Source organism: Monodelphis domestica, chromosome 1 (genome assembly GCF_027887165.1).
Source record: "Monodelphis domestica isolate mMonDom1 chromosome 1, mMonDom1.pri, whole genome shotgun sequence".
In the NCBI taxonomy this organism is placed as follows: Eukaryota; Metazoa; Chordata; class Mammalia; order Didelphimorphia; family Didelphidae; genus Monodelphis; species Monodelphis domestica.
Window position 1 is genome coordinate 624,207,897 of NC_077227.1, and position 27,412 is coordinate 624,235,308.

The following is a 27,412-nucleotide window of genomic DNA, read 5'->3' on the forward strand; positions in this document are numbered from 1 at the left end:
CCAACCATTATCAAACTTAGATAAATCAAATAAAAAAAATAAATAAGAAAGAGGTAAATGAAATGAATGAAATCTTAGAAAAATTAGAGTTAATAGACATATGGAGAAAAATAAATAGGTGCAAAAAGGAATACACCTTCTTCTCACCACCACGTGGCACATTCACAAAGATTGACCATACACTAGGTCACAGAAACATGGCATACAAATGCAGAAAAGCAGAAATAATAAATGCAGCCTTTTCAGATCACAAGGCAATAAAAATAATGATCAGTAACAGTATGTGGAAAACCAAATAAAAATTAATTGGAAATTAAATAATATGATACTCCAAAATTGTTTAGTTAGAGAAGAAAACAATTGATAATTTCATCAAGGAAAATGACAAAGGCGAGACATCCTTTCTAACATTTTGGGATGCAGCCAAAGCAGTAATCAGAGGTAAATTCATATCCCTGAGAGCATATATTAACAAATTAGGGAGAGCAGAAATCAATCAATTGGAAATGCAAATAAAAAACTCAAAAGCGATCAAATTAAAACTTATCTATCTATTTAGTACCATACCCATAGAACTTCCAAAAAAATTCTTTACTGGTTTAGAAAAAACCATAACAAAGTTCATTTGGAATAACAAAGGATCAAGGATATCCAGAGAAATAATGAAAAAAAAAAATACAAAGGAAGGGGGCCTTGCAGTCCCAGATCTCAAACTATATTACAAAACAGCAGTCATCAAAACAATTTGGTACTGGCTAAGAGATAGAAAGGAGGATCAGTGGAATAGACTTGGGGCAAGTGACCTGAGCAAGACAATATATGATAAACCCAAAGATCCCAGCTTTTGGGACAAAAATCCACTATTCGATAAAAACTGCTAGGAAAACTGGAAGACAGTGTGGGAGAGATTAGGATTAGATCAACACCTCACACCCTACACCAAGATAAATTCAAAATGGGTGACTGACATGAACATAAAGAAGGAAACTATAAGAAAATTAAGTGAACACAGAATAGCATACATGTCAGACCTTTGGGAAGGGAAAGACTTTAAAACCAAGCAAGACGTAGAAAGAGTCACAAAATGTAAAATAAATAATTTCGACTACATCAAATTAAAAAGCTTTTGTACAAACAAAACCAATGTAACTAAAATCAGAAGGGTAGCAACAAATTGGGAAACAATCTTCATAAAAACCTCTGACAAAGGTTTAATTACTCAAATTTACAAAGAGCTAAATCAATTGTACAAAAAATCAAGCCATTCTCCAATTGATAAATGGGCAAGGGACTTGAACAGGCAGTTCTCAGCCAAAGAAATCAAAACTATTAATAAGCACATAAAAAAATGCTCTACATCTCTTATAATCAGAGTGATGCAAATCAAAACAACTCTGAGGTATCACCTCACACCTAGCAGATTGGCTAACATAACAGCAAAGGAAAGTAATGAATGCTGGAGGGGATGTGGCAAAGTGGGGACACTAATTCATTGCTGGTGGAGTTGCGAATTGATCCAGACATTCTGGAGGGCAATTTGGAACTATGCCCAAAGGGTGATAAAAGACTGTCTGCCCTTTGATCCAGCTATAGCACTGCTTGGTTTGTACCCCAAAGAGATAGTAAGGAAAAAGACTCGTACAAGAATATTCATAGCTGCGCTCTTTGTGGTGGCCAAAAATTGGAAAATGAGTGTATGCCCTTCAATTGGGGAATGGCTGAACAAACTGTGGTATATGTTGGTGATGGAGTACTATTGTTCTGAAAGGAATAATAAAGTGGAGGAATTCCATGGAGACTGGAACAACCTCCAGGAAGTGATGCAGAGCGAAAGGAGCATAACCAGGAGAACATTATACACAGAGATTGATACACTGTGGTACAATCGAAGGTAATGGACTCCTCCACTAGGGACAATGCAATGTCTCTGAACAATCTGCAGGGATCTAAAAAACACTATCCACAAGCAAAAGATAAACTGTGGGAGTAAAAATACTGATGAAAAGCAACTGCCTGACTACAGCGGTTGAGGGGATATGACTGAGGAGAGACCCTAAATGAACACTCTAATGCAAATACCAACAACAGGGAAATGGGTTCGAACCAAGAACACATGTGAAACCCAGTGGAATTGTGCTCAGGCTATGGGAGAAGTGGTGGGAGGGGGACGGGGGGAGGAAAAGATAATGATCATTCTTTCCAATGAATAATGTTTGTAAATAACCAAATAAAATAATGTTTAAAAAGTCAAAAAAAAGTTTGTTGAAGAACAACCTAAAGGTAAATGCAGCAGGGCCCCCTCATCCTGGGTGGTAGCTTTCTTCATTTTCAGTTATCTGCAGTCAATCTCCAAGTGCCAAGGTCTGAAGTGGCTCAGCTCTTCTTTTACTTTCACTCCTTTTTTACTTTTACTTTTAAAAAATGTTGGTGGGGGGGAGAAGGTAGTGAGAGGATGTGTAGTGCCAAGCCAAGCGGCAGGAGTGGAGGAAAGAGAGTACATATATATGCAACTGGCAGACATTCCTTATATCTGAGGTTTCAGCTATCCACAGTAGATCTTGGAATATATCTCCCACAGATATGGGGCCCTACTATATAAAACAGTGTTTATAATAATGATAATAGTAATAGCTAACATTTACAAAGCTACTATGTGCCAGAAACCACACTAAATGCTCTACAATTATTTTCTCTTTTTACTCTTGGAACAACCCTGGAAGGAAGGTACAAGTATTATCCTATTTTTACAGATAAGGAAATTGAAGCAGAGATCAAGTGAACTGACTCTAGGTCAGACAACTAGTAAGTGTCTGAAGCTAGAGTTGAATTTAGTTCTTCCTGACTCCAGGTCCATTATTCCATCTATTGCACCTAGCTGCTCATTTATAGAAATAAACACCTAAACAGAGAAATATTTCTTGCTTAGGGTAAGCTGTACCAAAAGAATAATGAGAAAGACATTATGATCTAAGTTAATTTAATTTAAATTAACTTACTCAGTGCTATTTTGATTCAACTACCAAAAGATTAATTTAGGGAAGTAGAAAAACTAATAATGAAATTTACCTGGAAGAACAAAAAGTCAAAAATCTCAATGTAAAAAATGTAAAAAGTAAATGTAAAAAAAAATGTTAAAAAGTGTTCAGAAAGGGGGCCTTGAAGTATGAGGTCTCAAATTATCATATAGAGTAGTAATTCACAAAATAATGTAGTATGGAATGAAAAATAATTTCTTCAGTCGAACTGATTAGGTATTCAATGAGCAGAAGTAAACAAAACTAGTGGCCTGCTGTTCCATAAACCCAATGACCACTACAATCAGGATAAACCCATTCGTTATTTGGTCAAAACTGTGGGGGAAAACTGGACAGCACTACAGTCGAAATTAGATTTGAATTAAATCTTCACATCTTGTGCTAAGAAAAACTAAAAAAAAGGATACATAATCTAGATATAAGATTTTATGTTATAGACAAATTTAGAGGAACAAAGAAAAATTACCTCTCAGATCAATGGATAGGGGAACACTTCATGACCAAAGAAGAGAGAACCACAAAATGCAATTTTGATTATATGAAATTAAAGAAATTTTTACACAAACAAATCCAATATAACCAACATTAGAAGGAAGATTGTTAATGGGGGGAGGGGAGGCAAATGTTTGCACCAAGTTTCTCTGGTAAAAGTCTTATTTCCAAGATATATAAGGAAATTATTCAAATTTATAAAAATTAGTGTCTTTACCTGATTGATAAATGGTCTAAGGATATGAACACTTAGTCCTCAAAGGAAGGTAAACAAGCTGCCAAAAGTAATATGTAAAAATGCTCTAAAACATTAATAATTAGAGAAATATAAATTAAAATATTATGGAAGTTCTACTTTGTATCATTCCAATTGACAAAGCTGACAAAAACAGAAAATGACAAATGTTAGAGAGGCTGTCAGAAAACAGGCATATTGATGCACTTTTGGAGGAGTTGTAAATTGGTCTAACCAATCTGGAAAACAATTTGTAACTATGCCTCAAAAATTACTAAAACCATGCATGCCCTTTGACCCAATAATTCCACCACCAGGCTATACCTCAAAGAGATCAAAGAAAAAGAAAAAGTTCTTACATGTACAAAAACATTTTCAGAAGCTCTTTTTTGTGGTGACAAAGAACTGAAAACTAAGGAAGTGTTGCCTATCAGCTGGGGAATGGCTGAACAAACTGGGTATAGGAATGGATACTACTGTACTCAAAGAAATGAAGAAAAATTACGTTTCAAAGGGGCCCAGGAAGATTTGTATTAACTGATGCATAATGAAGTTAGAAAAACCCAGAGAATGTTGTATATTGGAACATCGATACTGTAAAAATGAACAATTCTGAAAGCCTTAAGAATGTTTATCAACCAACTGCTCCAATCATGACTCCAGATTACTAATGAGAAACACCACCCACCTAAAGATAGATGATGGACTAATACAAAGAATAAGAATTTTGTTTTGCTTGACTATGTTTATATGATACATGTTCTATATTTCTTTTTCAGTAAGTAGTGGAAACTGGGAGAGAAAAAAAATGCTTGTTAATTAAAAATTCAGTAAAAAGAACTTTACAATTTCTTTTAAAGGGTGTGGATTGAGAATAAGTCCTAAGTTTCTGTATAACTTTGGAGATAATAGTTTCAGTTGAATGATGGAGACAAAGCCATACCGAAGAGAATTTACAAGAGAATACAAAGAGAAGTGGAAGTACTCTTTGTAGACCATTTTCTAAAAGACTTTTAGCCACAAAAGGAAGGAGAGATATAGGATGATGAGTAGAGGGGATGGATGATCAAATGAGAGTATAAGAATGAGTAACATGGCTCTTTGTGAAAAAGGGTTTTTTAATTCTTTGATTTGTACTCCCAAGACCTAATAGTACCTGGTAAATAGTAGTAGGTGCTTAAATGCTTGCTGATTGATTTATTAATTATTTATACCATTTACATAGACAAAATCAAGTTAAGAGAATGCCATAGAACTGACATAATTGAGAAATGAATGAATTTGAGTCAGATAAAAATCACATGTTCCTAAAAGGTTTAAAATTAGCCTCAAACCAGTAAGTTAAAACAGATTTCTAACCTTGACATGTAAATTGCTTCTCTGACACTTATGTACAGAAAATTCCATACTTCCAAGAAAAGGGTGAGAAAAAACGGTTTTCCAACCAAATGTGTAGGTACTGTCAATTTTCCTATTTTTCATTTCTAAATTGATCATTCAGGATATTTTAAAACTGGAAAAAATGACAAAAAAGAAGCCTAAATGATGAAAAAACTGAAAAAATAATATTTAAGTCACCATGATACCAAAATATAGATAGTTTAATAAGCAGAACAAATGTTTGTAAAATAATTTAAAATATATTTTCATAATTTTCAAACAGCTGGCCTACATGTCTAACATTTTGGCTACAAAAATATAGTGTTATCACTGTGTTGATTAAGAAACATTATCTACACATGTTCATAAAACTATCTTAGATTCATTTCAGTATCTTTTCTACTAAAAATGGCAAACTAGAAAAAATAAACTTCAACAATATTAAAACTGAAAAGTCAAAAGTGACAAAAATTTCCCAGTCCATGAATGCGCTGCTTTACATCTGTCCTGGAAAGGTAACATAGAAGCATAAGAAAAACCTGACAGATAAGGCAGATTTAAAATTTTATTTTGAAAACACCACACTTAGTTTAAAAAAATCCAGGAGTTGCATTCTTTTTCTTCTAAAGAAAGATTTGCTAAGTGTTTCAAAAAATACCATACATTTAAGAATGGTTTTTACAAGGTTTTCTTGTAAATAATGAGGGCTTCTTTTCTCTCAGGGGAACAATTTCTACTTCAGTGTTTCTAAGAACACACTAAGTTAAAATTGCATAAAATAGATTTTCTCACAGTTGGGGGAGTACAAAACACCACATCTAGGGAACCAGACAGCTAAGGGGTCAAAACATTACACTTCCAGGTCAGGCTTCTGGTTGCAATTAAGTAAAATTCTTGCAAACTTTTCTAAGGAAATCATATTTCTTTTGTATCCTTTTTCAAACCTTGTATCCTTTCACTCCCTTTGGGAGCATGTCATATACTTATAAATCTAGATGTATATGTATATATATATATCTATGCATATAGATATACATACATACATATGTGTATATATATATATATATATATATATAAACATGTATCCACAGTAAAAATAAATTATATGCACATAGCTTTAGCACTACACATTGGTCTTAAAAATAAGTAAATTCAAAAATCTAGTCCTTTGGAGTCCTTTGGAGCTATTTAGATAATTTTATAACATTTACTTGATTTACATTTCGATGAAAATAGACTAATTTTTTTCTCAAGAGAATTCATCAAATAAGTGATTACTGTTTTTTGTTACCAAACAATTAAATCTGAATCTGGTTTGAGTTGATGCAATTATGCAAAGTACCTCTGGCAGAATGGCAGAACCTTTTCCTAAATCTCCAACAAAATAGAATTAACAGTACCCAAAGAGTTGTGAAAGATGTCATTACATACCATGAGAACTAACTAGGAACTCTCAATATCTCAAAATTTGTGCCTTAGAGAAGAGAGCTGTGAATTTATGAATGGAAATGATCTGAATATTAAATAAAGCAATTGAAGCAGAGATTCTGCTTTTCATAAACAAATACTGATTTCAAAAAGCTTGCATAAGATTAACAAGATAATTCAAATATTTTAAACAATTCAAACAATGCTGATTTTTTACTTTTGATTTTTGTCATGTACACAAAAACAGCATTCTATCCAGGGAGAACTGTAGTGGAAGCTTACCCTCAGCAAGTTAAAGCTTATGTTGGAGGAGTTGCCAAGTGTAAGGTTTTCTGTTCTTTATTAGCATTTTGGTTATAGTCCAAAAAATTCCTGAAGATAATACGGTAACAGCAAACCTTGGTTGAAGCTTTTATTTACAGCAAAATACACCTAAGCTGATACCTAATTACTCATCATTCAAATGAACAATTCCTATATATTCATCCCCCTAAATCTTGAGCATTATACTGAAGCTACATATAGTATAGGATTATTTGCTGTAACTTTACTCCCTCAAACTTCCTTAGAATTATTAATTTTAATAATGCTAAACATTATTATTTTACTATAGCAGGTGAATTAATCTTTACTTTAATCCAGAGAAAGTATCATTATTGACACTAATTAAATATGTATTAATAATTTTAATTATTGGAGGATATTTGCATATTAGAGGTGTTTGGACAAGTGAAGCCGAAGCTAAGGAAGGAGATTCTGGGTACTACTGATATCCCTCTCCCTTTCTGGTAAAATAATAACACAGAGAAAACAAAAAAGGAAATTCCTATAATTGTTACTTTTCTGTTCTTTAATGTCCTCTCTTAATTGTGGCCTGAAGAAAGGGATAATGCAAAGCAATGTTTCTAGTGGCACTGCTGTTCAAATAAATAAATATCTCAAATAATCCCTATGCTATGAATGACAATCTTGCCAAATTGGAGTTTAAACATTATTAAATACCATTAACAAAAGATAATAAATGAGTGTCCTATATATAAAATAAGCATAAACATCACATAGTAAAGATGGAATGCTACCAAGGTGCCTACAACCTAAATTAGAAACTAACATATTATTAGTGAAAAAAAAATATTGAACAGCAAAGTGAAAAAGTATGATAATGAAGTCTCTGTTCTACCACTGGATAGTGCCATTTGCCTTTGGAGGTTGTAAAAGTTAAATTTAGTCTCTACTGATAGTATTATATTTTATGAGGTTTATTAAAGATTATTAGAAATCAAGGATAAAGAAATATAAAATAAGAAAAGGATGTGCCTAGGGCACATTAGCCCATTCACAACCTACTCACTACATCTTGCCTGACAGGTAGAGAGATGCATGTGCTTAGAAGCGGAAGAAGAGAGGCTCTTGGGAGGAAGAGAGCCCTTTAAATACTAAATTGTGTTCTTGCACTCAGGTGAGGACTCAAGTGAGATTATGGGAATTCTGGGAAGTACCAAGGACTTCTGGGGATTGAATTCTGGGGTTCAAATCTCCATTTTTACAGAGGTGAAGAAAAGACAGCATGTTATGTTGGGGAAAGAGCAAGATTTGAAATCAGGGGCTTGAGTTTGAGTCCCCAGTCTGCCATTGATCCATATGTCAATCAGGCAACTTGTTCACTCTTTCTGGGTATTTGGACTTATCTCCAAAATAAGCAGGTTGGACTTAGAGGATTCCTAGGTTTTCTCAGAACTCTAAAGCTCTGACCTATGACCCTAGGACTTCAGAAGAAGGGGGCTCAGAGGGAGTTGCATTTGCCAGAACTGTGTCTCTCTTCCCTGTTTACTGTGGTTCCCCCTCCACTGCATTAAAAGAAAGGAAAATCAGGGTATGTTACTTCCTATGTCTTCATTCACTTGTTAATTTCTAGCTGGAATGTAATTTTCAATCCCCGCCATCTTCACCATTTGAAATCTCTCCTTTCCCTTAAGATCTAATTTATGTATTACCTCTTCCATGACTTCCCTAACTCAATAACTCACTCCAACTATTGTCATTTATGTTATTGTCCCACATAGGCTACAGAATCCTTGAGCAGAGGCTTTGTGTGGCATCTATGTTCTCATTACTAGCACCTACTATGTTGCTACAACGTATAAAGCACTTACATGATATTTGCTGGATTCTAATACATGTTGGTGTTATTGGCAAGGTCTATATTCAAAGGAACAGAATTACAAAGGAACATTCAGGGAACTATGCTATTGCTTCTGTGCTATTCTATTATTGCTACTGGCATGTAGTAGTGGCATTACAGCACTTTCCTCTGGGTAATGGACTCAAAGCTCCCGAGAAAAGGAAAGTATTGGCCAAGAAAAATTGTTCCCATTGCATCTTGGCATTCTACACATGATAAGAATATATCACCTATGGGAAAAGGTCACTGATTTCTAAGTGGGCAAGACAAACAGTATATAACAACTTCCCTAATTAGCTATAATCCACAAACCACAGGAGAGGTCATCACCTTCCGGACCTTTGCCAAGTCTCTACCAAGGGAAAGAATGTCCCTCTGGGGTCACACTACCCACATACACATACAGAGTATGAGAGCTAAGCAAATGAACCAAACACAAAGCGAACACCCAAGGGGATCTCATTCTTGGCACCTTGGGAAGAACCGTCGCTTCCAGTTGTTGCCACAAGCAAGTTCCACTTTCCTTCTAATGTGTAATGGAAGAACTTGGGATACCTGTGCAATCTGTTAGCATGAATAGAGAAAATAAATAACTTCATCAAAAAATTACCAATGAAACTGTGAAATATACTAACACATATTCATGTATAAAATGTCTGTTTTCTTTAGTAAATAAACTTAACAGAAGACCTCATATCCACTCCTCCCACAGTTAAAGTGGGAATACCAGTTCTACCTGACCCTTCGAATGATTGTTTTTAGAATGTAAACTATAAATAACTTGTAATCTGTGAAAGGGTAAGGCTAACAGCCAACTAGGGCAACTCAAATAAAACAACAACACAAGTTTTCCAAGTCACACACAATGACAAAGATCTTCATAAGAGTCCTGGAGGGACATAGTAAAACATGTTTTGAACTTCCTCTACCAGCAAATACGGAAACTTGAGAAAGGAAAGTTTAGATAGAAATGTGAACAAGTGAACTCAAAAGATAATAAAATAGATGTTGCATCACTTTAGAAGTTTCGATGGAATTTGTATTGTAAACTGAAACCAAACAATAGGGATCCTCTACTTTGTATTATGGGAGAAATGAAGCCTTCAATGATTTTCTGAAATTCTAAAATAAAATAAAAGCAAAAAAAAAACTCCCAACAAAACTCAAAAAGATCATTTTGGCAAAGTACATAGTGACTTAGAGTATTCCATGTGGTTTAAATTGAAGTTTCATGGGGTGAAAAAGAATTCTATTAATTTTTCCCAGATCTGAAGTTGTTTTATATTTCATTTTCTATGTAGCCTATAAACTTGTAAAAAAAAGAAACAGTCATTCAAGAATTAAAAAGAAATGTAAATATACAACACCATATGGATCTTATCCTTAACAGACAAATGCCATATATTACTTTCAAGGGTGATATCCTGGATGTCTGGTGCTGGGGCTCTTGGACTCAACGTCTTGGGCTTTCTCCAGCTAAGGGTGAGGAGAGGTGGTATTAGTGATTTATGCTCCTGACATATGCCACAGCTTGTGCTCTCAGTGTGCTTTGGTGATAGGCTGGCTTACATGCCCTAATAGTGGTGGTTGGTAATTTGTAGGGATGTTTGGCCTCTTTTATATAGAAAGATAATTCTATTTTGGACATGTTGAGTTTAATGTTATTATGGGACATCCAGCATATGCTGTGGGTGAGTGTTACAGGATGGGAGCTTAGGAAAGAGATGATAGCTAGATAGACACATTTGGGAAATCATCTAAATATAGGTAATCATTTAATCTTGGGAACATATGAGATCACTAAGAAAGAAAGAAATACAGAAGAAAACTCTGGGGTATATCCAAGAAGATGGGAGAAGGCTCTGATGATCATTTGGCAAAAATACCTGAGGAGTGGCTAGAATTCAAAGTCAGAAAAGGTTACTATCAATAAAAATGCAAAGATGAGAAATCATCCTATAGGAAGAAATATTCTACAGTGTCAAATTTCTTAGGAGATGAAGAAAAATAAAGACTAATTAATGGTCACTGGATTTGGTGATTTGGAGGCTACTGGTAACCTTGCAGACAAGTTGTTTCAGTTGAGTAGTGAAGGGGAAAGTCAGATGCAAGTGTATAAGACGGTTAACAATTGATTTTTCTAGGAGTTTGACTGTTCAAGGGATAGCAGTGTTAATTGAAAATTTGTAAAGAATGGAGGAGATTAAAATGTAACTGTGGGGATTAGAGAAGTCAATGAATAAAGAAAGGTGACACAATATATAGTCTTGGACTTGGAGTCAGGAAGATTGAGTGTCAGACATTTATTAGTTATGCAACTTTGTACAAGTTACTTAAGATCTCTCACTGTTGGTTTCTTCTTGCATATAAAATGGGGGTAATAGCACCTATTTCACAGGATTATTATGAAGACCAAATAAGATAACATTGCATTTTGAAATCCTTAAAATTCTATATAAATGTTAGTTAGCCATTACTGCCACTGCCACCACCACCACCCCATCATGAAAAAAAGAAAGCTTTTAGAGGTGATGGGTGGGAATAGGATCAAAGTCATAATTATATGAATTAACTTTGGCAAAAAAAGGGCCATATTCATACCAGGGATTGGAGCAAAGGAAGAAATAATGGAAGGCAATATTGATAGTAATTGAGGTGAAGTATCTGGGAAAAAAGAAAGCTCAAGGCAAAAGGCAATAGTTTTCTCAGTAAAGTATGAGTTGAAGTCTTCTGCTCAGAGAGCTGTGTACAAATGGTATGAGTGGCCTGAGGTGTGGCAATGTGGCATAAAGGGCAATTTTTTTCACTGACTCATTCCTTTGGGGGAAAAAAAAACCTTCAATGAAGTTTTGACTACCTTAAAGGAATAACATCAAATTAAAAATATAACAAATATTATAAAAGACAAAAATAATTACTATTTTCTTTATCTTTTGGCTTTTAAAAAAACTTAAAAGTTCATTAAAAGTTAAAGGCATTGTTTTCAAACATAATTCCAAAATTAAGGTAAATGGGCACATTTAATATAATGATCAATTAATAAATAAACATCTCTCAAGAGCTTACTATGTTTCAGGCATTGTGCTAAGTGCTAGAGATACAAAAAGATGCAAAAGACATGTCTTTGCTCTCAAGGTGTTTACTGTTTAGTGAGGGAGACAACATACAAACAGATGTATAGGAAGCAAGTCATATTCAGGATAAATAGGAAAAAAATTAAAAGAGGGAAGATGCTGGAATTAAGAGGGGTTAGGGAAAGCTTCCCATAGAAGGTGGGATTTTAACTGAGACTTAAAAGAAGTCAGGGAGGTTAGTAGTTAGACTGGAGAGGGAGTTTTCCAGCTGGAGAGATGAAATGTCTCATTCATAAAATAGTAAGGCCAGTGATCAAAGAGTATGTGTCCAAGAGTAAGTTGTAAGAAAACTAGAAAGGTAGGAGGGTACTTGGTTATGAAGGGCTCTGAATGCCAAACAGGATTTTGTATTTGATCCTGGAGGCAAAAAGAAGCCATTGGAGTTTATTGAGTTAGGGGAGGGTGATTCAATTGGACTTGGACTTTAGAAAAACCTCTCTAGTGATTGAATGGAGGATGGAGTGGAGTGGGAAGAGACCTGAGGCAGGCAGATCCACCAGCAGGCTTTATAATCAACTTATAATCAATAATTGAGGCTTGAGATGATAAGGACCAGTACTAAAGTGGTGGCAGTTTCAGAGGACAGAAGTGGGGCATATTCAAGAGATGGAGGCAAAATCAAACAGGCTTGGCAATAGATTGCATATAGGGGTGAGAGACAGTGAAGAATCCAGGATGATTTTGGGGTTATGGGCCAGAGGAACTGAGAGGATGGTGTTGCCCTCTACAGCATTAAGGCAGGTAGGCGTGGGAAGTTTAGAGAAAAAGATATTAAATTCTGTTTTGAATATGTTGAGTTTAAAAGGTCAACTGGACATCCAGTTCAAGTTGTCTGAACGGCAATTGGAGATGTGAGATTGGAGGTCAGAAGAGCATGGGGCAGTAGAGAGATATTTGAAAATCATCAACATAGAGATAGTAATTAAACCTATGGGAACTGTTGAGATCACCAAGGGAAGAAGTATAGAGGGAGAAGAGACGAGGACTCAGGACAGAACCCTAAGGGACACCTACAGTTAGCAGGTCCCTCTCTTATACATTCCCAGAAGCAGACTCACCAAACTTCTGTAGCTTGGTAGTAGGCAGAGGAAACTGTATCTACTCTCAGAACTTGGACCCTCATGGGACAATCCTACACCCTATGAAAAATGATCAACAAGTTCATAGAAGAACTAAAAGTAGCATGTTGAATAGAATCCAAATGCATGAAATACCATTATTGGACAGGGATATTTGGGAAGGCTTCTTGGAAGGCATAATGTCTTAATAGAGCTTTTTTAGAGTAAGACATCATTGGGAAGGGTGGCATTTCAGATGTGCTGAAAAGGAACAGCATGAGCAAAGGCAGAGATAAGAAACTATGCTGTGCATGAAGGACAGGGAATATACAGAGCACAGACTACATGGAAAAGGGACTATAGAAGGGGAAAAGAAAAAGCATCTGGTAATCTCCTATTATGTGCCCTGGCAATGCAAGCACTCTAAATTTCTCATAATGATCTCATATTACATGGAGAAAAGAAAACTATGATGTGACTGGTAACTGGAATATTAGGCAAAAGAGTCTGCACCAGACTTAGAGATTGATTGTGGTGCCACAGCACAAAGCTTAGCATCAGAAGACCTGAAATCAAATCTGATCTCAGATTTAACCCTGAGCAAGTCATTTCATCTCTGCTTCAGTTTCTTCAACTGTAAAATGTGAATAATAGCACCCTACTTCCCAGGGTTGTAGTGAAGATCAAATGAGTTAAATATTTCTGAAGCCCTAAGTAGAATGCCTGGCACACAACAGGCACTTAATATATGATTTTTAACTTCTTTGACTTACCCAGAAGCAATGCAATGTAGAGGCAGGAGCACTGGGTTAGATTTTAAGAGACCTAAGTTCTACTACCAGTTCTGCCATTAACTTGTGACTTGGGACTCAATTTCCTTACTTGCAAAAGGAAAGATTTGGTCCAGATGAGCTTTAGCATTCAAGTCTAACCATATTTGAAATTGTCAATGGCATTCCCTTCCCCCCTCCTGGAGGGCCACAGTTGTTTTTCTTTTAATTTATTTATTTTAAGGTATTTTTCTATGGTTACATGCTTCATGTCCCCCCCTCCTGGAGCTGTCAAACAATTGCACTGGGTAATACATGTATTATCACTGAATACCTATTTCCATAGTATTCATTTTTGTAATAGTCATCTTTTAAAAATCAAGACCCCACATCTAATACTCATATAACCAAGTGACAAATCATATGTTTTTCTCCTATGTTTCTATTCTCACAGTTCTTCCTCTGAATGTGGATAGCGTTCTTTCTCATAAGTCCCTCAGAATTGTCCTGCATCATTGCACTGCTATTAGCAGCAAAGTCATTACACCTGATTGTCCATTAATGTTTCACTTTTTTGTGTACAATGTTCTCCTGGTTCTGCTCCTTTCACTCTGCATCAGTTCATGGAGGTCTTCCCAGTTGTTATAGAATTCAAGTAGTTTATCATGCCTTAGAGCACAATAGCATTCCGTCACCATCATATACCACAATTTGTTCCTCCATTTCCCAATCAAGGGACACTCCCTCAAGGGCCACAGTTTTAAATTTTTGTCTTTGTATCACTAGTGCCAAGAAAATTCCTTACAAGTAGTAAGTTATTAGATGTTCAATGAACTGAAAAGATTTCTAAGCAAAAGGAAATTATTAAGGGAATCTGCAAAAACAGATGACTTTTTGCTGTCATTTCAGGGTGTTAACTACTTGATTAACAATGTTTTCATATCTAATTTGTAAGAAAACCTGCAATAAGAAAACTTGGAAATTAATGATGGAGTTTTAAAGTAAATTCTTATGCACTATATAATAATGTCTAATAGGCTATGTGAAGAAGGGTGAGCTCCAGGGGAAAAGCTTTTCTTCTAAAACTTATTTTAAACAGGAAAATATATCATTTTCAATAATTTGGAAAAACAAAAACCAAAATAAATGCTACATTTACAAATTTGTACATTAGTTGAGAAATCAGGGGAGGAGGGTTTACAATAAAGTCTATGTCTAAAGAACAAATGAAAGCTTACTTTGGCAGGTACTTTATATCAGCTGTTTGGGAAAGGAGAGGAAAATTTCTCAGACAGAAGGAAGAATAGGAAGAACTTGCTTGTTTTGGCTATTCCTTTCCATTTTTTCAACATTCTCTGTCTGCTCTCATATTGTGCATAACACCCACAGATTTCCTAACATGGTGGTATTGTGCCCCACCAGAGAATGCTGTGTGGGTGTAAATAGAGAAGAAGCCCGGTATGTTGGAACTTAAAATTCACATAAGATACTTTTGATGTCATGGAATAAAAGACTGAACAAAATACCACCAACTTTGAATAGTGCATTAAGTTTAAACTTTATTTTAAAGTTAAATTAGAGGAAACATTAAATAAAATCCAATTTTTATCTCTATCAAAAATAAGATAGCAAAATAGAGATTCCTTTATATAATCTTTCAAGTGAGTATATTTCTTAATTTTAGATTTAATGGAAGAGGAGTGTAAAAAAAGAGAAAATAGGATGTTATCAGCATAAATTTATTGTCCTCTTTTACTTTTATCACTATTAGCCAAATCAAAATAACATAGAAATTACATATAATTAGAACCAAAAGATAATTTCCTATTTTTCTTCTTTGTACATATGCTTAGAAAACAATGTTAAACCCTTGACCATAAAAGCTCACAAGTCAGCTTAAAATATCATTATATATTTGATATTTTTGTTGGATTTAATATACTTGGTTTAAAGATCAGTCACTGTTGGATTTTTAAAAATAGTCAGAATCTTACTTGAGGGAAAGAAAAAAGAAAAATACTGTCCTTTATAGGATGATTCATGCTCTTATCTTTTTACTGAGGTTCTTAACCCTGGGTGTGTGTACTTTAAAAAAAATACCTCTATTTCAATATAATTGATTCTTTTTACAATCCTATTTGTTTTATTTTAAAATATTATACTAAGAAGAGATTCAAAGGCTTTACCAAACTGCCAAAGAGGTCCATGACACACACAAAAAGGTTAACCTGATTATATAATGGACAGAGTGCTGACCTTGGTGTCAGAAAGATCTAAGTTTGGATTCTATCGCATAAACTGAAAAGCTGCATGTCCCAGGGCAAGTCATTTAACTGCATTCCACCTGTTTTCTAATATGTAAAACTGTATGATGAAAATGTTAGTTATTTTTTAGGGGGAAAGAGGAGCTCAAAATGGTGAGGAAGATTATTTTTGAACAGCCTGTTTAGAAGTTAAAAAAACAAAACCAAAAATAATTACTAGAAATTTTTTTTGAAAAATAAGGTATAATTTTTACTTTCAAGAAAACCATTTAATTATCTTTTAACTCATATGAAATATTTTTATTATATCTGTCTTTTTTATGAGAAAAAGTGCCACTGTCAAAAATCTACAAATGTGGTATTGACTAAACATATATAAACAGATTGTGTATATATGTATATATATATAAAAGAAAAGTTTTATATGTATTTATATAAAATATGTGAGTATGCATATATTAATGTATAGTATTTGAGAACAGTTCTTAGTTGTTAAATATTATAAGGAGCTATATCTACTCAGTGAGATATTTTAAAAGATTTCTTACAATCATCTACTGCTACTAAATCTACTGAATGGTTGTAGTGAGAGGGGAATATTATATCCACATAATAATTATATTGCTATTTTCATTGTAATTCTCTGAAAATTCTAAGTACTTCTTTCCTTTTTTGTTATGTATTATAGAAGGGAATTATTTGTTCTCTTTGAGTTTACACTTGTGAAAGCAAATCCTTTATTGTTTTTGCCTAGTTGGAGCTAACACTTTGGTTAACAATTACTTAAGTACCCCTACTTAGTACCTCACTAGATTTTGAAGACAGGATTAACTCTTCTTTGTCTACCTTTTGATTGAATCAACAAAAGTTTGAACTAGGTGGAGAAGCTCACAAACAACTTAGAGAATTCACACCCTTAGAAACTCAATCAGTCAGGAATCTGTGAACCCTTCTGATGAGTATTCACTTCTCAAGAAGGTGAGAACTGGTTCCCTCAAACACTTCCCCCTGGACAGTGCTAGACAATTTGGAAGTAGTGATTGGCCCCTGTGAAAAGGAGAAGAGACAAGAGGCCACTATAAAAGGCCCTGAATTTCTGGGTCTGAGAAGGAAGTTGGCTCCAGAAGAAAATGGGCTAAAAGAAGGAGCTCAACTTTAAGAAGGGGGTCAGCTTCAAGAAGAAAGTCAGCCTCAGGAGTCACCTTCAGCTCAAGTCAACATCTTGATCTGCCTCTTGGAGGGAACTTTGGTGAGTGGATAGCTGGTTTTCCCTTCCTGTCTTCTGGAGAGAATTTAATTCCTATTGAAGATCAACAATTCCTGGCTAAATTGAGCACCAGATCAATATTTAGTTAGATGGGTTAATGTCTTCTCCATCCTTTTGTATTTCCCTACTTTCACTCTTTTCACCTCTTTTGTAAATAAAAGCTATTAAAGATCACTTAGACTTTGAGCAATAATACTTTGAATCGGTCAGTGACTGCAATTATTGTTTATAATTTTCATATATTCTAGTCATACCAATGATTTTTGATTCTTACAATAGAAAAGGGAACTTTCCTGGAATCCTATACAATGTTTTAAAATAAATGAAAATCATACAACAAATGTTTTGTTTGTGTTGATTATCCAAGAAAAAAACAAGAGTATATATTATGTTAATGCAAATTAAATTTGAAAAGAACTAAAGGAAAAGCAAACCATAAGGTAACAAGTAAATGAGTAATGTCACTCCAGTGTTGAAACAAAATTCTCCATTCCACACCAAGGTCAATGGATACAATATAAAATATTAAGGTAAAAAAAGAAAACACCACTTTATGGTGAATGAAATTAATTGATATTGTTTTTGGATAAATTACTTACCTAAGATCATTAAGAGCAGCTGAGAAAAGTTAGGGTTTTGCAAACTATTAAAGAGATGCAGGGAGAGGTTGCTTTGATGCTGACATAAGAATATAGTGGTTTATTTAGTTTGTACTTTGAAGTTGCTTTTTGGCAATGGTGTCTATATAATATGAAATCATGATCATAAATATTGTTATGAATGTCTGTCTTGTTTAATTGGGCATATATTATCTATATATGTTATGTGATCTTAGTTATCTGTGGAAACCAATCTCATGGCAAAGGAAGAAATGCAGATCTCTCATTTTTCTGGTGATCAGCACTTTAATGCTATAGCCATTGTTTGTTTGTAATTTTTCTAGAGTTCAAACAAATCAAGGTGTATACTGGCTTGCTCTACTTTATCAATATGTAATTATTAAAAGGAAAAGTTAATATCAACTGCATAACTTTTTACTTAAGTGTTTACAGTTAATTTTTATTACAGATTAAAAGTCAGAAACATTATAAAAACTTAAATATATCCATTTTATGTAATCTGGGAAGAAATAACATCTTCCTCTCCCTTTAATGCTGATTGTCCAAGTATTTTCTTAAGTATGATAAGTAAATATTCTCAAGATAAGTAATGGAAAATCGTTGATTCTGTAGATCCTCAAATAATGATAATAATTGTTATATAAGTTAAACATTTATAAATTATTATCCATACGACAATCCTATGACAAGGATAGCACAAATATTACCCTTATTTACAGATGAGGATGCTAAGGTTCACATAGAGATCTACTCAGAGTGAGAGCCAGCAGTGTTAGAGACAGGACAACACTGGTCCTCTTGAATCTAAGTCCAGCATTCTTTTCACCACGTTGAATTGCTTCTTCAATAAAAGTATTCCTTACCCCAACCCCTAGGCCACTCTATTTGAAAAGAGAATTCCTTACAAAATATATTAACCAGAACAGGCTCAAGGATTCTCATCATCAAATATGGAAATAGAAGATAATCATGTGAATAGTTCACTTGACTTTTTCTCTAATGGGAATGACCTAGAGCTAGCTAGTCTTGAGTTCTCTTTGGCTTCTCTGTAGCCTTTGACATCGAGTATCAATTTCTCCTTGATATATTTTTCTCTCTGGGTTTCCAAGATCTTTATTCTCTTTATTCTCTTCCTATCTATATGACCTCTCTTCTATCTTTTTTTTCTGGATTCTTATCCAGGTCACACCCTCTAACTGTAGGTAGCCCACATGTTACTCTCCTGGGTCTTCCCTACTTCACTTGGAAGGACAGAAGCCTAGCAGTTCCAGATCTTAAACTGTACTATAAATCAGTACAAGCTGGTACTGGCTAAGAAATAGAAGGATGGTTCAATGGAATAGATTAGAAGAAAATAATCTCAGCAATCTAATGTTTGAGAAACCCAAAGATCCTACCTTTTGGGATAAGAACTCACTATTTGACAAAAATTGCTGGGAAAATTAGAAGACAGAATGGCAAAAATTAGTTATAGATCATATCTTATATCCTATACCAAAGTAAAGTAAAAATGGCTCTATGAGCCCTTATTTGTTTGTTTGTTATCCCCCTCAATAAACTATGAGCAAAAAACCATCCTTGCCTGCAAGGGGCTCACAGCAGAACTCTGCAGACAAAATACAAACAGTTATGTACAAACAAGATATACACAAGATGAGAATTGGAGATAATCACAGAAGGAAGGTACATGAAAATTAATTTTTGAAAGAGTATCATTATACTAGCATTACTATCACAATTAAATATAACCATCACCCCTAGGAAATGAATCTTTACTTCATCTGTTCATTTTACAAGTACCTTATGCTTACCTTTTAAGAACAATGAATTGTATTATGTGAATTCTGTATTTTTTGTAGGTCATGTTGTTTAGAGCATACAAGTAATCCTTTAATCTGGAATCAATAGTTTCTTTTAATAGCTATCTTTTGGTAGATATGGATATCATGAAACAGACACACATTTTTAAGTAATTTCAATCATTTTAAGTGAGCAATGAAATTCGATTTTAGTTTTTAATCTCCTCATGGTACAAATGAGAAGAAACCACATAAGGTAAAGGATATTATATAGGATCTAAAAATTACCAGTTGTGTTTTTTATCAATCTGTGGCATTAATTTACTTGCTTACAAAGCAAACTTTTATTTTTTTATCTGTTTCCTCAATTTAAAATGGGGCCACTGCCTACTAATGCAGATTATACAAGATAACTATGAGAATTAGATAAGATGTTAAATTAATGACATTATTAATATTTAATTCTTTGGAAATTGTTGATGCAGTCAAACCTTGATACTCGATCATTCTGGAACTAATTGAATGTATTTTGATGAGAAAAAAAAGTATTTGACATTTGCTAGGCATTCAGCATGCTTGTTAGAACTTGTTGGTGTCCTGATCTCAGGAAGTGCATACCTGCTCTAGCCAAAACTAAGGATCACATGTTAGATTAAGAGTATAAAGAAGAGCTCAACACTGAGGAGCTGCTGGAACTTCAAAGGGAGCAGCAACAGCTAGTGGTGGGGGAGTTTTCTTCAGGTGAGGAGACAAAAGAGAATGCCTCTACTCCATTAATCAAGGAAATGTGTGCAAAATGGGTGGAAGTGCAAAACTTTGTTGAAAAATATCACCCTGATAAAGTTTTAATCTGCAGAATTGTAAATTTGTTAAATGATCAGATAGACTATTTCCCACTTTAGAGGAATTTTGAAACACAGCAAAAATAAACATTGTTGGAGAGGTTTGTGAATTTTACATCTGGGGAATTTCAAACACTGTTCAATGATGATAAGGGACAGAAAAGATTAAGAACTCCAGAAGGTTAATTGCCCTCAGAGACTATGGAAGGGGACTCCTCCTATAGACAATAACATTTCTCGGTCCCATCATCCTCTTAGACATGAACTCCTCCTAATACAGGTAAAGTTAAGTTAAAATTATTTTATTTTATCTAATTACTGTTTTTAATTTATGCATTATTAATTGTTATTTAATTAAATACAATTCCATTAATGTATGTAATGCCTTATAAAATCTGGGTTTTCTGGATATCTTGAACAGATGATTTAAATTTTCATTGTTCATTATGGGAAAAGTTTATCTGATACTCAGCCTGCCTTCTCAAATGAATTAGTGATAGGTGCCACTATATATATTCAAATACTTAAACAGAGAAAGGTCACTAATGTAGATGCCACACAAATAATAAAAATCACAACTCATCTGTGATAACCCACCATATTCAATTTTGTTAAATCAAATATTAATTATCTACTATGTGTAATTCCTCATTCAAAATGCAGTTCAAGTGCCACCTTTTATGCAAAGCCTTTCCTAATTCTCCAAGTACCAGTGCTCCCCTTCCCTAACTACCTTATTTTAATTTTGTATATACTTACATATGTACATCTTATATCCCATAAACTCTTATATAGCAGGGATTATATAACTTTTTCTATCCATATCCCTAGTGCCTGACATAGTAGTGTGTTTAATAAATATTTTGATTGACTGGTTTCAAGGAACCATAATGGAGTTTTGATTACAAAATATGAAATAATCTGTCTCTTTAAAAAATTAAATATGCTTTTCTATAATGGGAAAGGGGAGAGAAAAATGTCTGACATGGTGCCTGCCAAATACTGGATGTTTAATAAATGTTAGTGAGTCAACTGAGAGAATATGTATACATGAATTAATCAATGGAATCTTCTGGATAAATTTCTGGAAGGTCAGAATTCAGGAAAAGTTGAGGAAGGGAGTAAAAAAATGTTCCTGTTCTAAATGTTCATGGGATTTTAGAGTTAGAAATAGAAAGGACATTGGAGGTGATAAATAAATGAAAAAAGCATTTTTAAAAGTGCTTACTATAGGCCACTATTTTAAATGCTATCTATATAATGTGAAGATTGGATTTAGCTATCTCCTGATTATAACAATGAAGATACTTAGCTCTTCCTTTATTGTGAAGATTAAATTGTAATCCCCTGATTTTAACAATGAAGGTACTTAACTCTTCCTTTATTGGGAAGATAGAATTGTAATCCACAATCTATTTTTAGATTTTAATCTACAAAAGGGTGGTAACTCCATATTTTAAGTAGATCTACCCATTTTAACTACAAAAAGGTGTTAAGTAACTACAAAAGGTGAACTAATCAAAAAAGGTGTTAAGTAATCCAAAAAGGTATAATCTAACCAAAGAAGGTGTGAACTAAAGAGTGGGCTGTCCTGGAGAAAAGTGTCTGCTATCATTGGTAGACATGAAATTTAGGGGAGGTGATACAAGAGAAAAATATCTTTAAAAAGAAGACCAGAGACCAGAAGAAGATATAGTCGATTCAAGGAGATTGAAGAGCTCTCTGCCTCGGAAGAGAGACTGGAAGGTAGACACTTGAGGAGCAACCAGAAGATAGACACCCAGACTTCTTTCCACTTAGATGGTCACCATTGGTGAGTGAAAGGCTGACTTAGGACCCTGCCTTTCTGGGAGGTATAAATCTCCAAGAAAGGCCCATCATCTTGAGACTCTTTTCCCTGATGAGGGCCTTAGTATTTCTACCTGGCTCAGAGGAAACTGGAGTTTCTTCTTCTTCTTCTTCTTTCTTCTTCTTCTTCTTCTTCTTCTTCTTCTTCTTCTTCTTCTTCTTCTTCTTCTTCTTCTTCTTCTTCTTCTTCTTCTTCTTCTTCTTCTTCCTTCTTCTTCTTCTTCTTCTTCTTCTTCTTCTTCTTCTTCTTCTTCTTCTTCTTCTTCTTCTTCTTCTTCTTCTTCTTCTTCTTCTTTCTTCTTCTTCTTCTTCTTCTTCTTCTTCTTCTTCTTCTTCTTCTTCTTCTTCTTTCTTCTTCTTCTTCTTCTTCTTCTTCTTCTTCCTTCTTCTTCTTCTTCTTCTTCTTCTTCTTCTTCTTCTTCTTCTTCTTCTTCTTCTTCTTCTTCTTCTTCTTCTTCTTCTTCTTCTTCTTCTTCTTCTTCTTCTTCTTCTTCTTCTTCTTCTTCTTCTTCTTCTTCTTCTTCTTCTCTCTCTTTCTCTCTTTCTCTTTTACTCTCTCTCTCTCTCATTCCTCAATATCTTCCCTCTATTGTAAATAAAACTACCATAAATTCCATTTACTTAGTAATTAATTTTGGGATTTAGAAATTAAATCCCTAGTGACCACCTATATAAATCAACCACAATTAAATTTAACAATAAATAGAAAAGCAAAATAAGCTCTTCTCTCAAGGATCACACTCTAAATAGGCAGTTTAACAAGAGCATGGACAAAAAGTCTTAGAAGGCCTACAGCTCAGGAGCAGACCAGATGCCAGGGACCTGGGGCTCTTAGGGGTCATCCGCAGGTCATAGTATTGCCTGGGGACCTTCAGAGTGTGCCAGCATGTCAGATGGTAGGGGTGAAAAACCTGAGGAAGCCAATGCATGAAGAGGATCAACCATCTTACTAGCTGTACTTGGTGGCTCTTTATCCATAATCCTGAGAGGAATCATATTCTCTCAGCAGGATGAAAAGATCTAGAGGATCCAAGGCAACCCCCAAAGGGAAATAGAAAGTGGACCTGAGGGTCTAAGGCTGTGTTGCTGAACCCAGCTCCCCTCCTCTTCTCCATGTGACCCTGAGGTCACATCCCATCACCCACCCTCCCAGCCCTCTGCCCATCAACCCAATGGGAGAGCTTCCTCCCTCCTCTGTTTGAGAAAGGCAGGGCTTACAGGGTTTGGGTTAGGGTTAGGTTAGGGTTGAAATTTGGGCACTTGGTCTCTGAAAGGTTCCCCATCTCTGGTGTAAGGTGATTGAAAATTCTGGGTTCCTTCTGACAGGGATAAAGATGGGCAGTCAGCATTGAGTCAATATGGGGCAGAGGAATTGTCAGGAAGATGAGAAAGAGGGACACCCCATGCCATTTTGTTCTGCCAAGGGAAAGTAAAGGATGATGGCTGGATAGCTGGCCCAGTGCCCCATGTTCTGTAGATGGTTAGAGGCAAGGGGAGTAGAGATAGTCTAACTATTATTTTACAAGTGAGGAAATTGAGGCTCAATTATATGAACTCTCCATAGTCCCAGAGTGGTCATGTGACAGATCCAGGATTTACCCAAGGCTGCAATGCCACAACCCATAAACAACACTGTCTCATTTTGACCTTCCTTCTTTCCTAACAATTAACAATGATTTAGTTGCCAGCTATGTTTCTGGAACTATAATATGCACCGGAGATACACATATAAATATTAAACAGTGCTTGTCCACAGGCAGATTGTATTCCATTTTGAAAGACATATGCAAAAATATACTGGTCATATGACCAGTAATGTGATAAATTAATCACTTAATCTTGCAAAAAAAATTATGTATACACTTAATAGAGAAATTACATTGAAACCCACACTGTAGAGGACCCTGACAAGATAATAGTCTAATTTTCAACTAATGTTCTAATGTGCAGCTGCCACACTCCTCACAGGGACTTTCAAGCTGACTAAGAAGCTTATGCTTGGACTCGTTTTCAGATGCCTCCTGCTGCAGAGCCACTACCAGCATGTCCTCCCTTTCACAAGGGCAGATACAGATTCTGTTCCATTACAAGAGAAGGAGGAAAGGAAAGAGGAAGACCTACTTAGAACCTCAAAGCTTCCCAGTCTCCCCAACCCTTCAAAAACTGGCAGATGTTGACTTAGCTGTGTCAGGAGAATAAAAGGAGAGCCAAAGGAAGACTTGGGCCAGGAAGCACTATGCCAGGCCTTAAGGAAAGGGGATACAAATCATACATAGAGCCACTTCTCCCAGAAGCTACTCAGATCAGGCATCCAAGAACAATGAACCTTATATTTCTCCAGGAGATATTATAAAGCTTTCTTAACAAATATTACAAGATAAAGGAAAGTGTACCAATGCTTAATGAAGTAAAGAATACTGTTTATTCCCAGGAGAACATAGGACAACAACAAGGAACTTCCAAATTATTCACAAGAGAAATGAAATACATAAAAGAAGAAATAAGGAATGAATAAGATCAGGAAAAATCTAATGCTTGTAGAGAGTTTCTCTAAATAACAAGCAATTACAATAAAATAGTATTTGGAAAACAAAAATACTGATATGATGGAAAGTTTGACAAAGGAAAAGCAAAAGGTAACCACAGGAAGTAAATCTATGAACTTTATTCAAACCAAAGAAATAAATCATGAAGACAGCATCCACAGAGATAATTTAGGGATCACAGGAATTCCAGAAGAAAATGACATGCCAAGAAACCTAAAAAGTCATACAGAAGAGGACTGTATCTGTGCTTTTATTGCCCTAGATGTGAAAACTTCCTCTACTAATGGAGGTGAAGACGTTTACCTCTATCTGGTCTGATCATCTTGGAAGCCTGAAGTATAATCTTTTAAGAGTTGTGCAGGGCACTGGAAAGTGGCCATTTGCCTATTCTCAGATTCACAATATGTGTCTAGAACAAAATTTGAACTATCTTTTGGTTCCAAGGCCAGTTGTTTTTTCTAATAGAGTGGGGAAGCCATTCTTGGAATTATCTTTGGTTAGTCATTCTTCCTTCATGAAGCATAAAAGGTTCAGTCTATGGCAAATTGGTGTTATAAGTTTTACTGGAACTTTTACTATTGCCTATGGTAAAAAGCTGGCAAGTTGCCATGAATGGGGAGGAAAGGAGTAATCTATTTGTCTTCTTAACCTGAAGAACTAGATAGTAATATTTTGGGGATAGTTCCAAATTGCTGTCCAGAGTGACTATACCAATGCAAAGTTCCCCCAGTAGTGCATTGATATATTTGTTTTTCCATAACTCCTCCAACATGCCATTTTTTTCCCTGTTTCTCAGTTGCCAGTTTGATGAGAGTGTTGAACTTTGGTGACTTGTACTTTTTTTTAATGTGCCTATAGAAAAGCTGAATATCTTTACATGAGAACTGTCTATTCATAGCCTGTGACCATATTTTAATTGGGGAATGGTTCCTATTACAAATTTGAATGACATTTGTGTGTTATTTTTGTCAACTTTGTGTGAAGTGGAACCTCAGAGTAGTTTTAATTTGTATTAAAAATTTTTAATGTTTTGGAACATTCTTTTAATATTCTTATTAAAAATTTGAAAATTTTCCTTTGAAAATTGCCTTTTCATATTCTTTGACTTATCAGTAAAAGTTGGCTTTTATGCTTATAAATTTGAATCAGTCTCCTATATATCTTGGAAATGAGACCTTTATGAGAAAAATTTGTGACATAGATTTCTCCCCTAATAACTTGATTCCCTTTTAATTTTAGCTATATTGGTTATATCTGGAGGAAAATTATTCATCATTTTATCTTTTGTGATTCTATTTGGGTTTTTTTTTTGGTGAACTCTTTTCCTATGCATAGGAGTATATGTGATTTTTTTCTTGCTCCTCTATTTTTGTTTATGATGTCAGCCTTTATATTTGGAAGTTATCATGGGCATTATAGTGTGAAATGCTGGTCTATACTTAATTTTTACCCCTTATTGACCATTTTTCCATTATTTCCAGTGAGTTTCTTGACCTTTTGTTCTTCTAGATCAATTTTATTATTATTTTTTCTAACTCTACAAATCAGAGCTTTTTGGTAGTTTAATCAGTATGATATTGAATAAGCAAATTAATTTGAATAGAATCATAATTTTCATTATGTTGACTTAGCCTACCCCAAAGCAATGAACATTTTTCCAATTATTTAGTTATGTCTTTATTTGTATAAAGAGTGTTTTATAGTCATGTTCAGATAATGCCTATGTGAGTTTTGGCAGGGAGATTTCTAAGCATTTTATACATTATGTAGTTATTTTAAATAGAATTTTTCTTTATATCTCTTCCTGCTGGGCTCAGCCATCTAAGCTTGACCCAGGTCATCTTGTTTTGGTACATAGCCCCAGGTGGCTAGTCAGTCCCTTCTCTGGAAGGGTCTACATGGTACCCTCCTGGATTGACCATATTCCCAGTATTCACTGACTTCTCTGTCTTCTTAGGATGACCTGGTCTAGGAAAATTTTCTATGATCCCCCCCCCCCTGGGATTTCTTGATAAATACTTATTCTACTATATTTTCTTAGTCTTTACAGAATAATTTTTGGGGAGAGTCTGGCTATATTGCTTCTTCCTACTTTGCCATTGTAGCTGGTCTCTCCCATGAATTTACTTATGTCTATTCAAATGATTCCTATATCTACAGATCTAGCCCTAACCAATTTCCTGAGCTCCAGTGTTATACTGCCAACAGTCTATTTAACATTTTAAGCAGGGTGTCCCAAAGGCATATCATTCTCAATGAACAAGACAGGACTTATCATCTTAGACTTAGAGCTAGAAGATATCTCAAAAGTCATATCTCCTTCAAGTCTCTCTTATAAATGGGGAGCTAAAGTCAAGATGTTAAATGACTTTCCCAAGGTCACAGCTGCAGATTAAATTTGAACCCAGATTCTTTGCCTGCAAACTCTGGACTCTTACCACTGTGCAGTGTTGCTAGATGAGAACTGTTATGTTTAAATTTGATCTTGTATTGATTACGGTTAGTTGATTGT

General features: G+C 34.8%; 1 pseudogene; it reads right to left on the reverse strand.

Moving 5' to 3' along the window:
• The window catches only part of LOC100616756 (adenosylhomocysteinase-like), a 37,118-nt pseudogene extending 12,719 nt beyond the window's left edge, over nt 1–24,399 (reverse strand).
• Between the last annotated feature and the right edge of the window lie 3,013 nt (nt 24,400–27,412).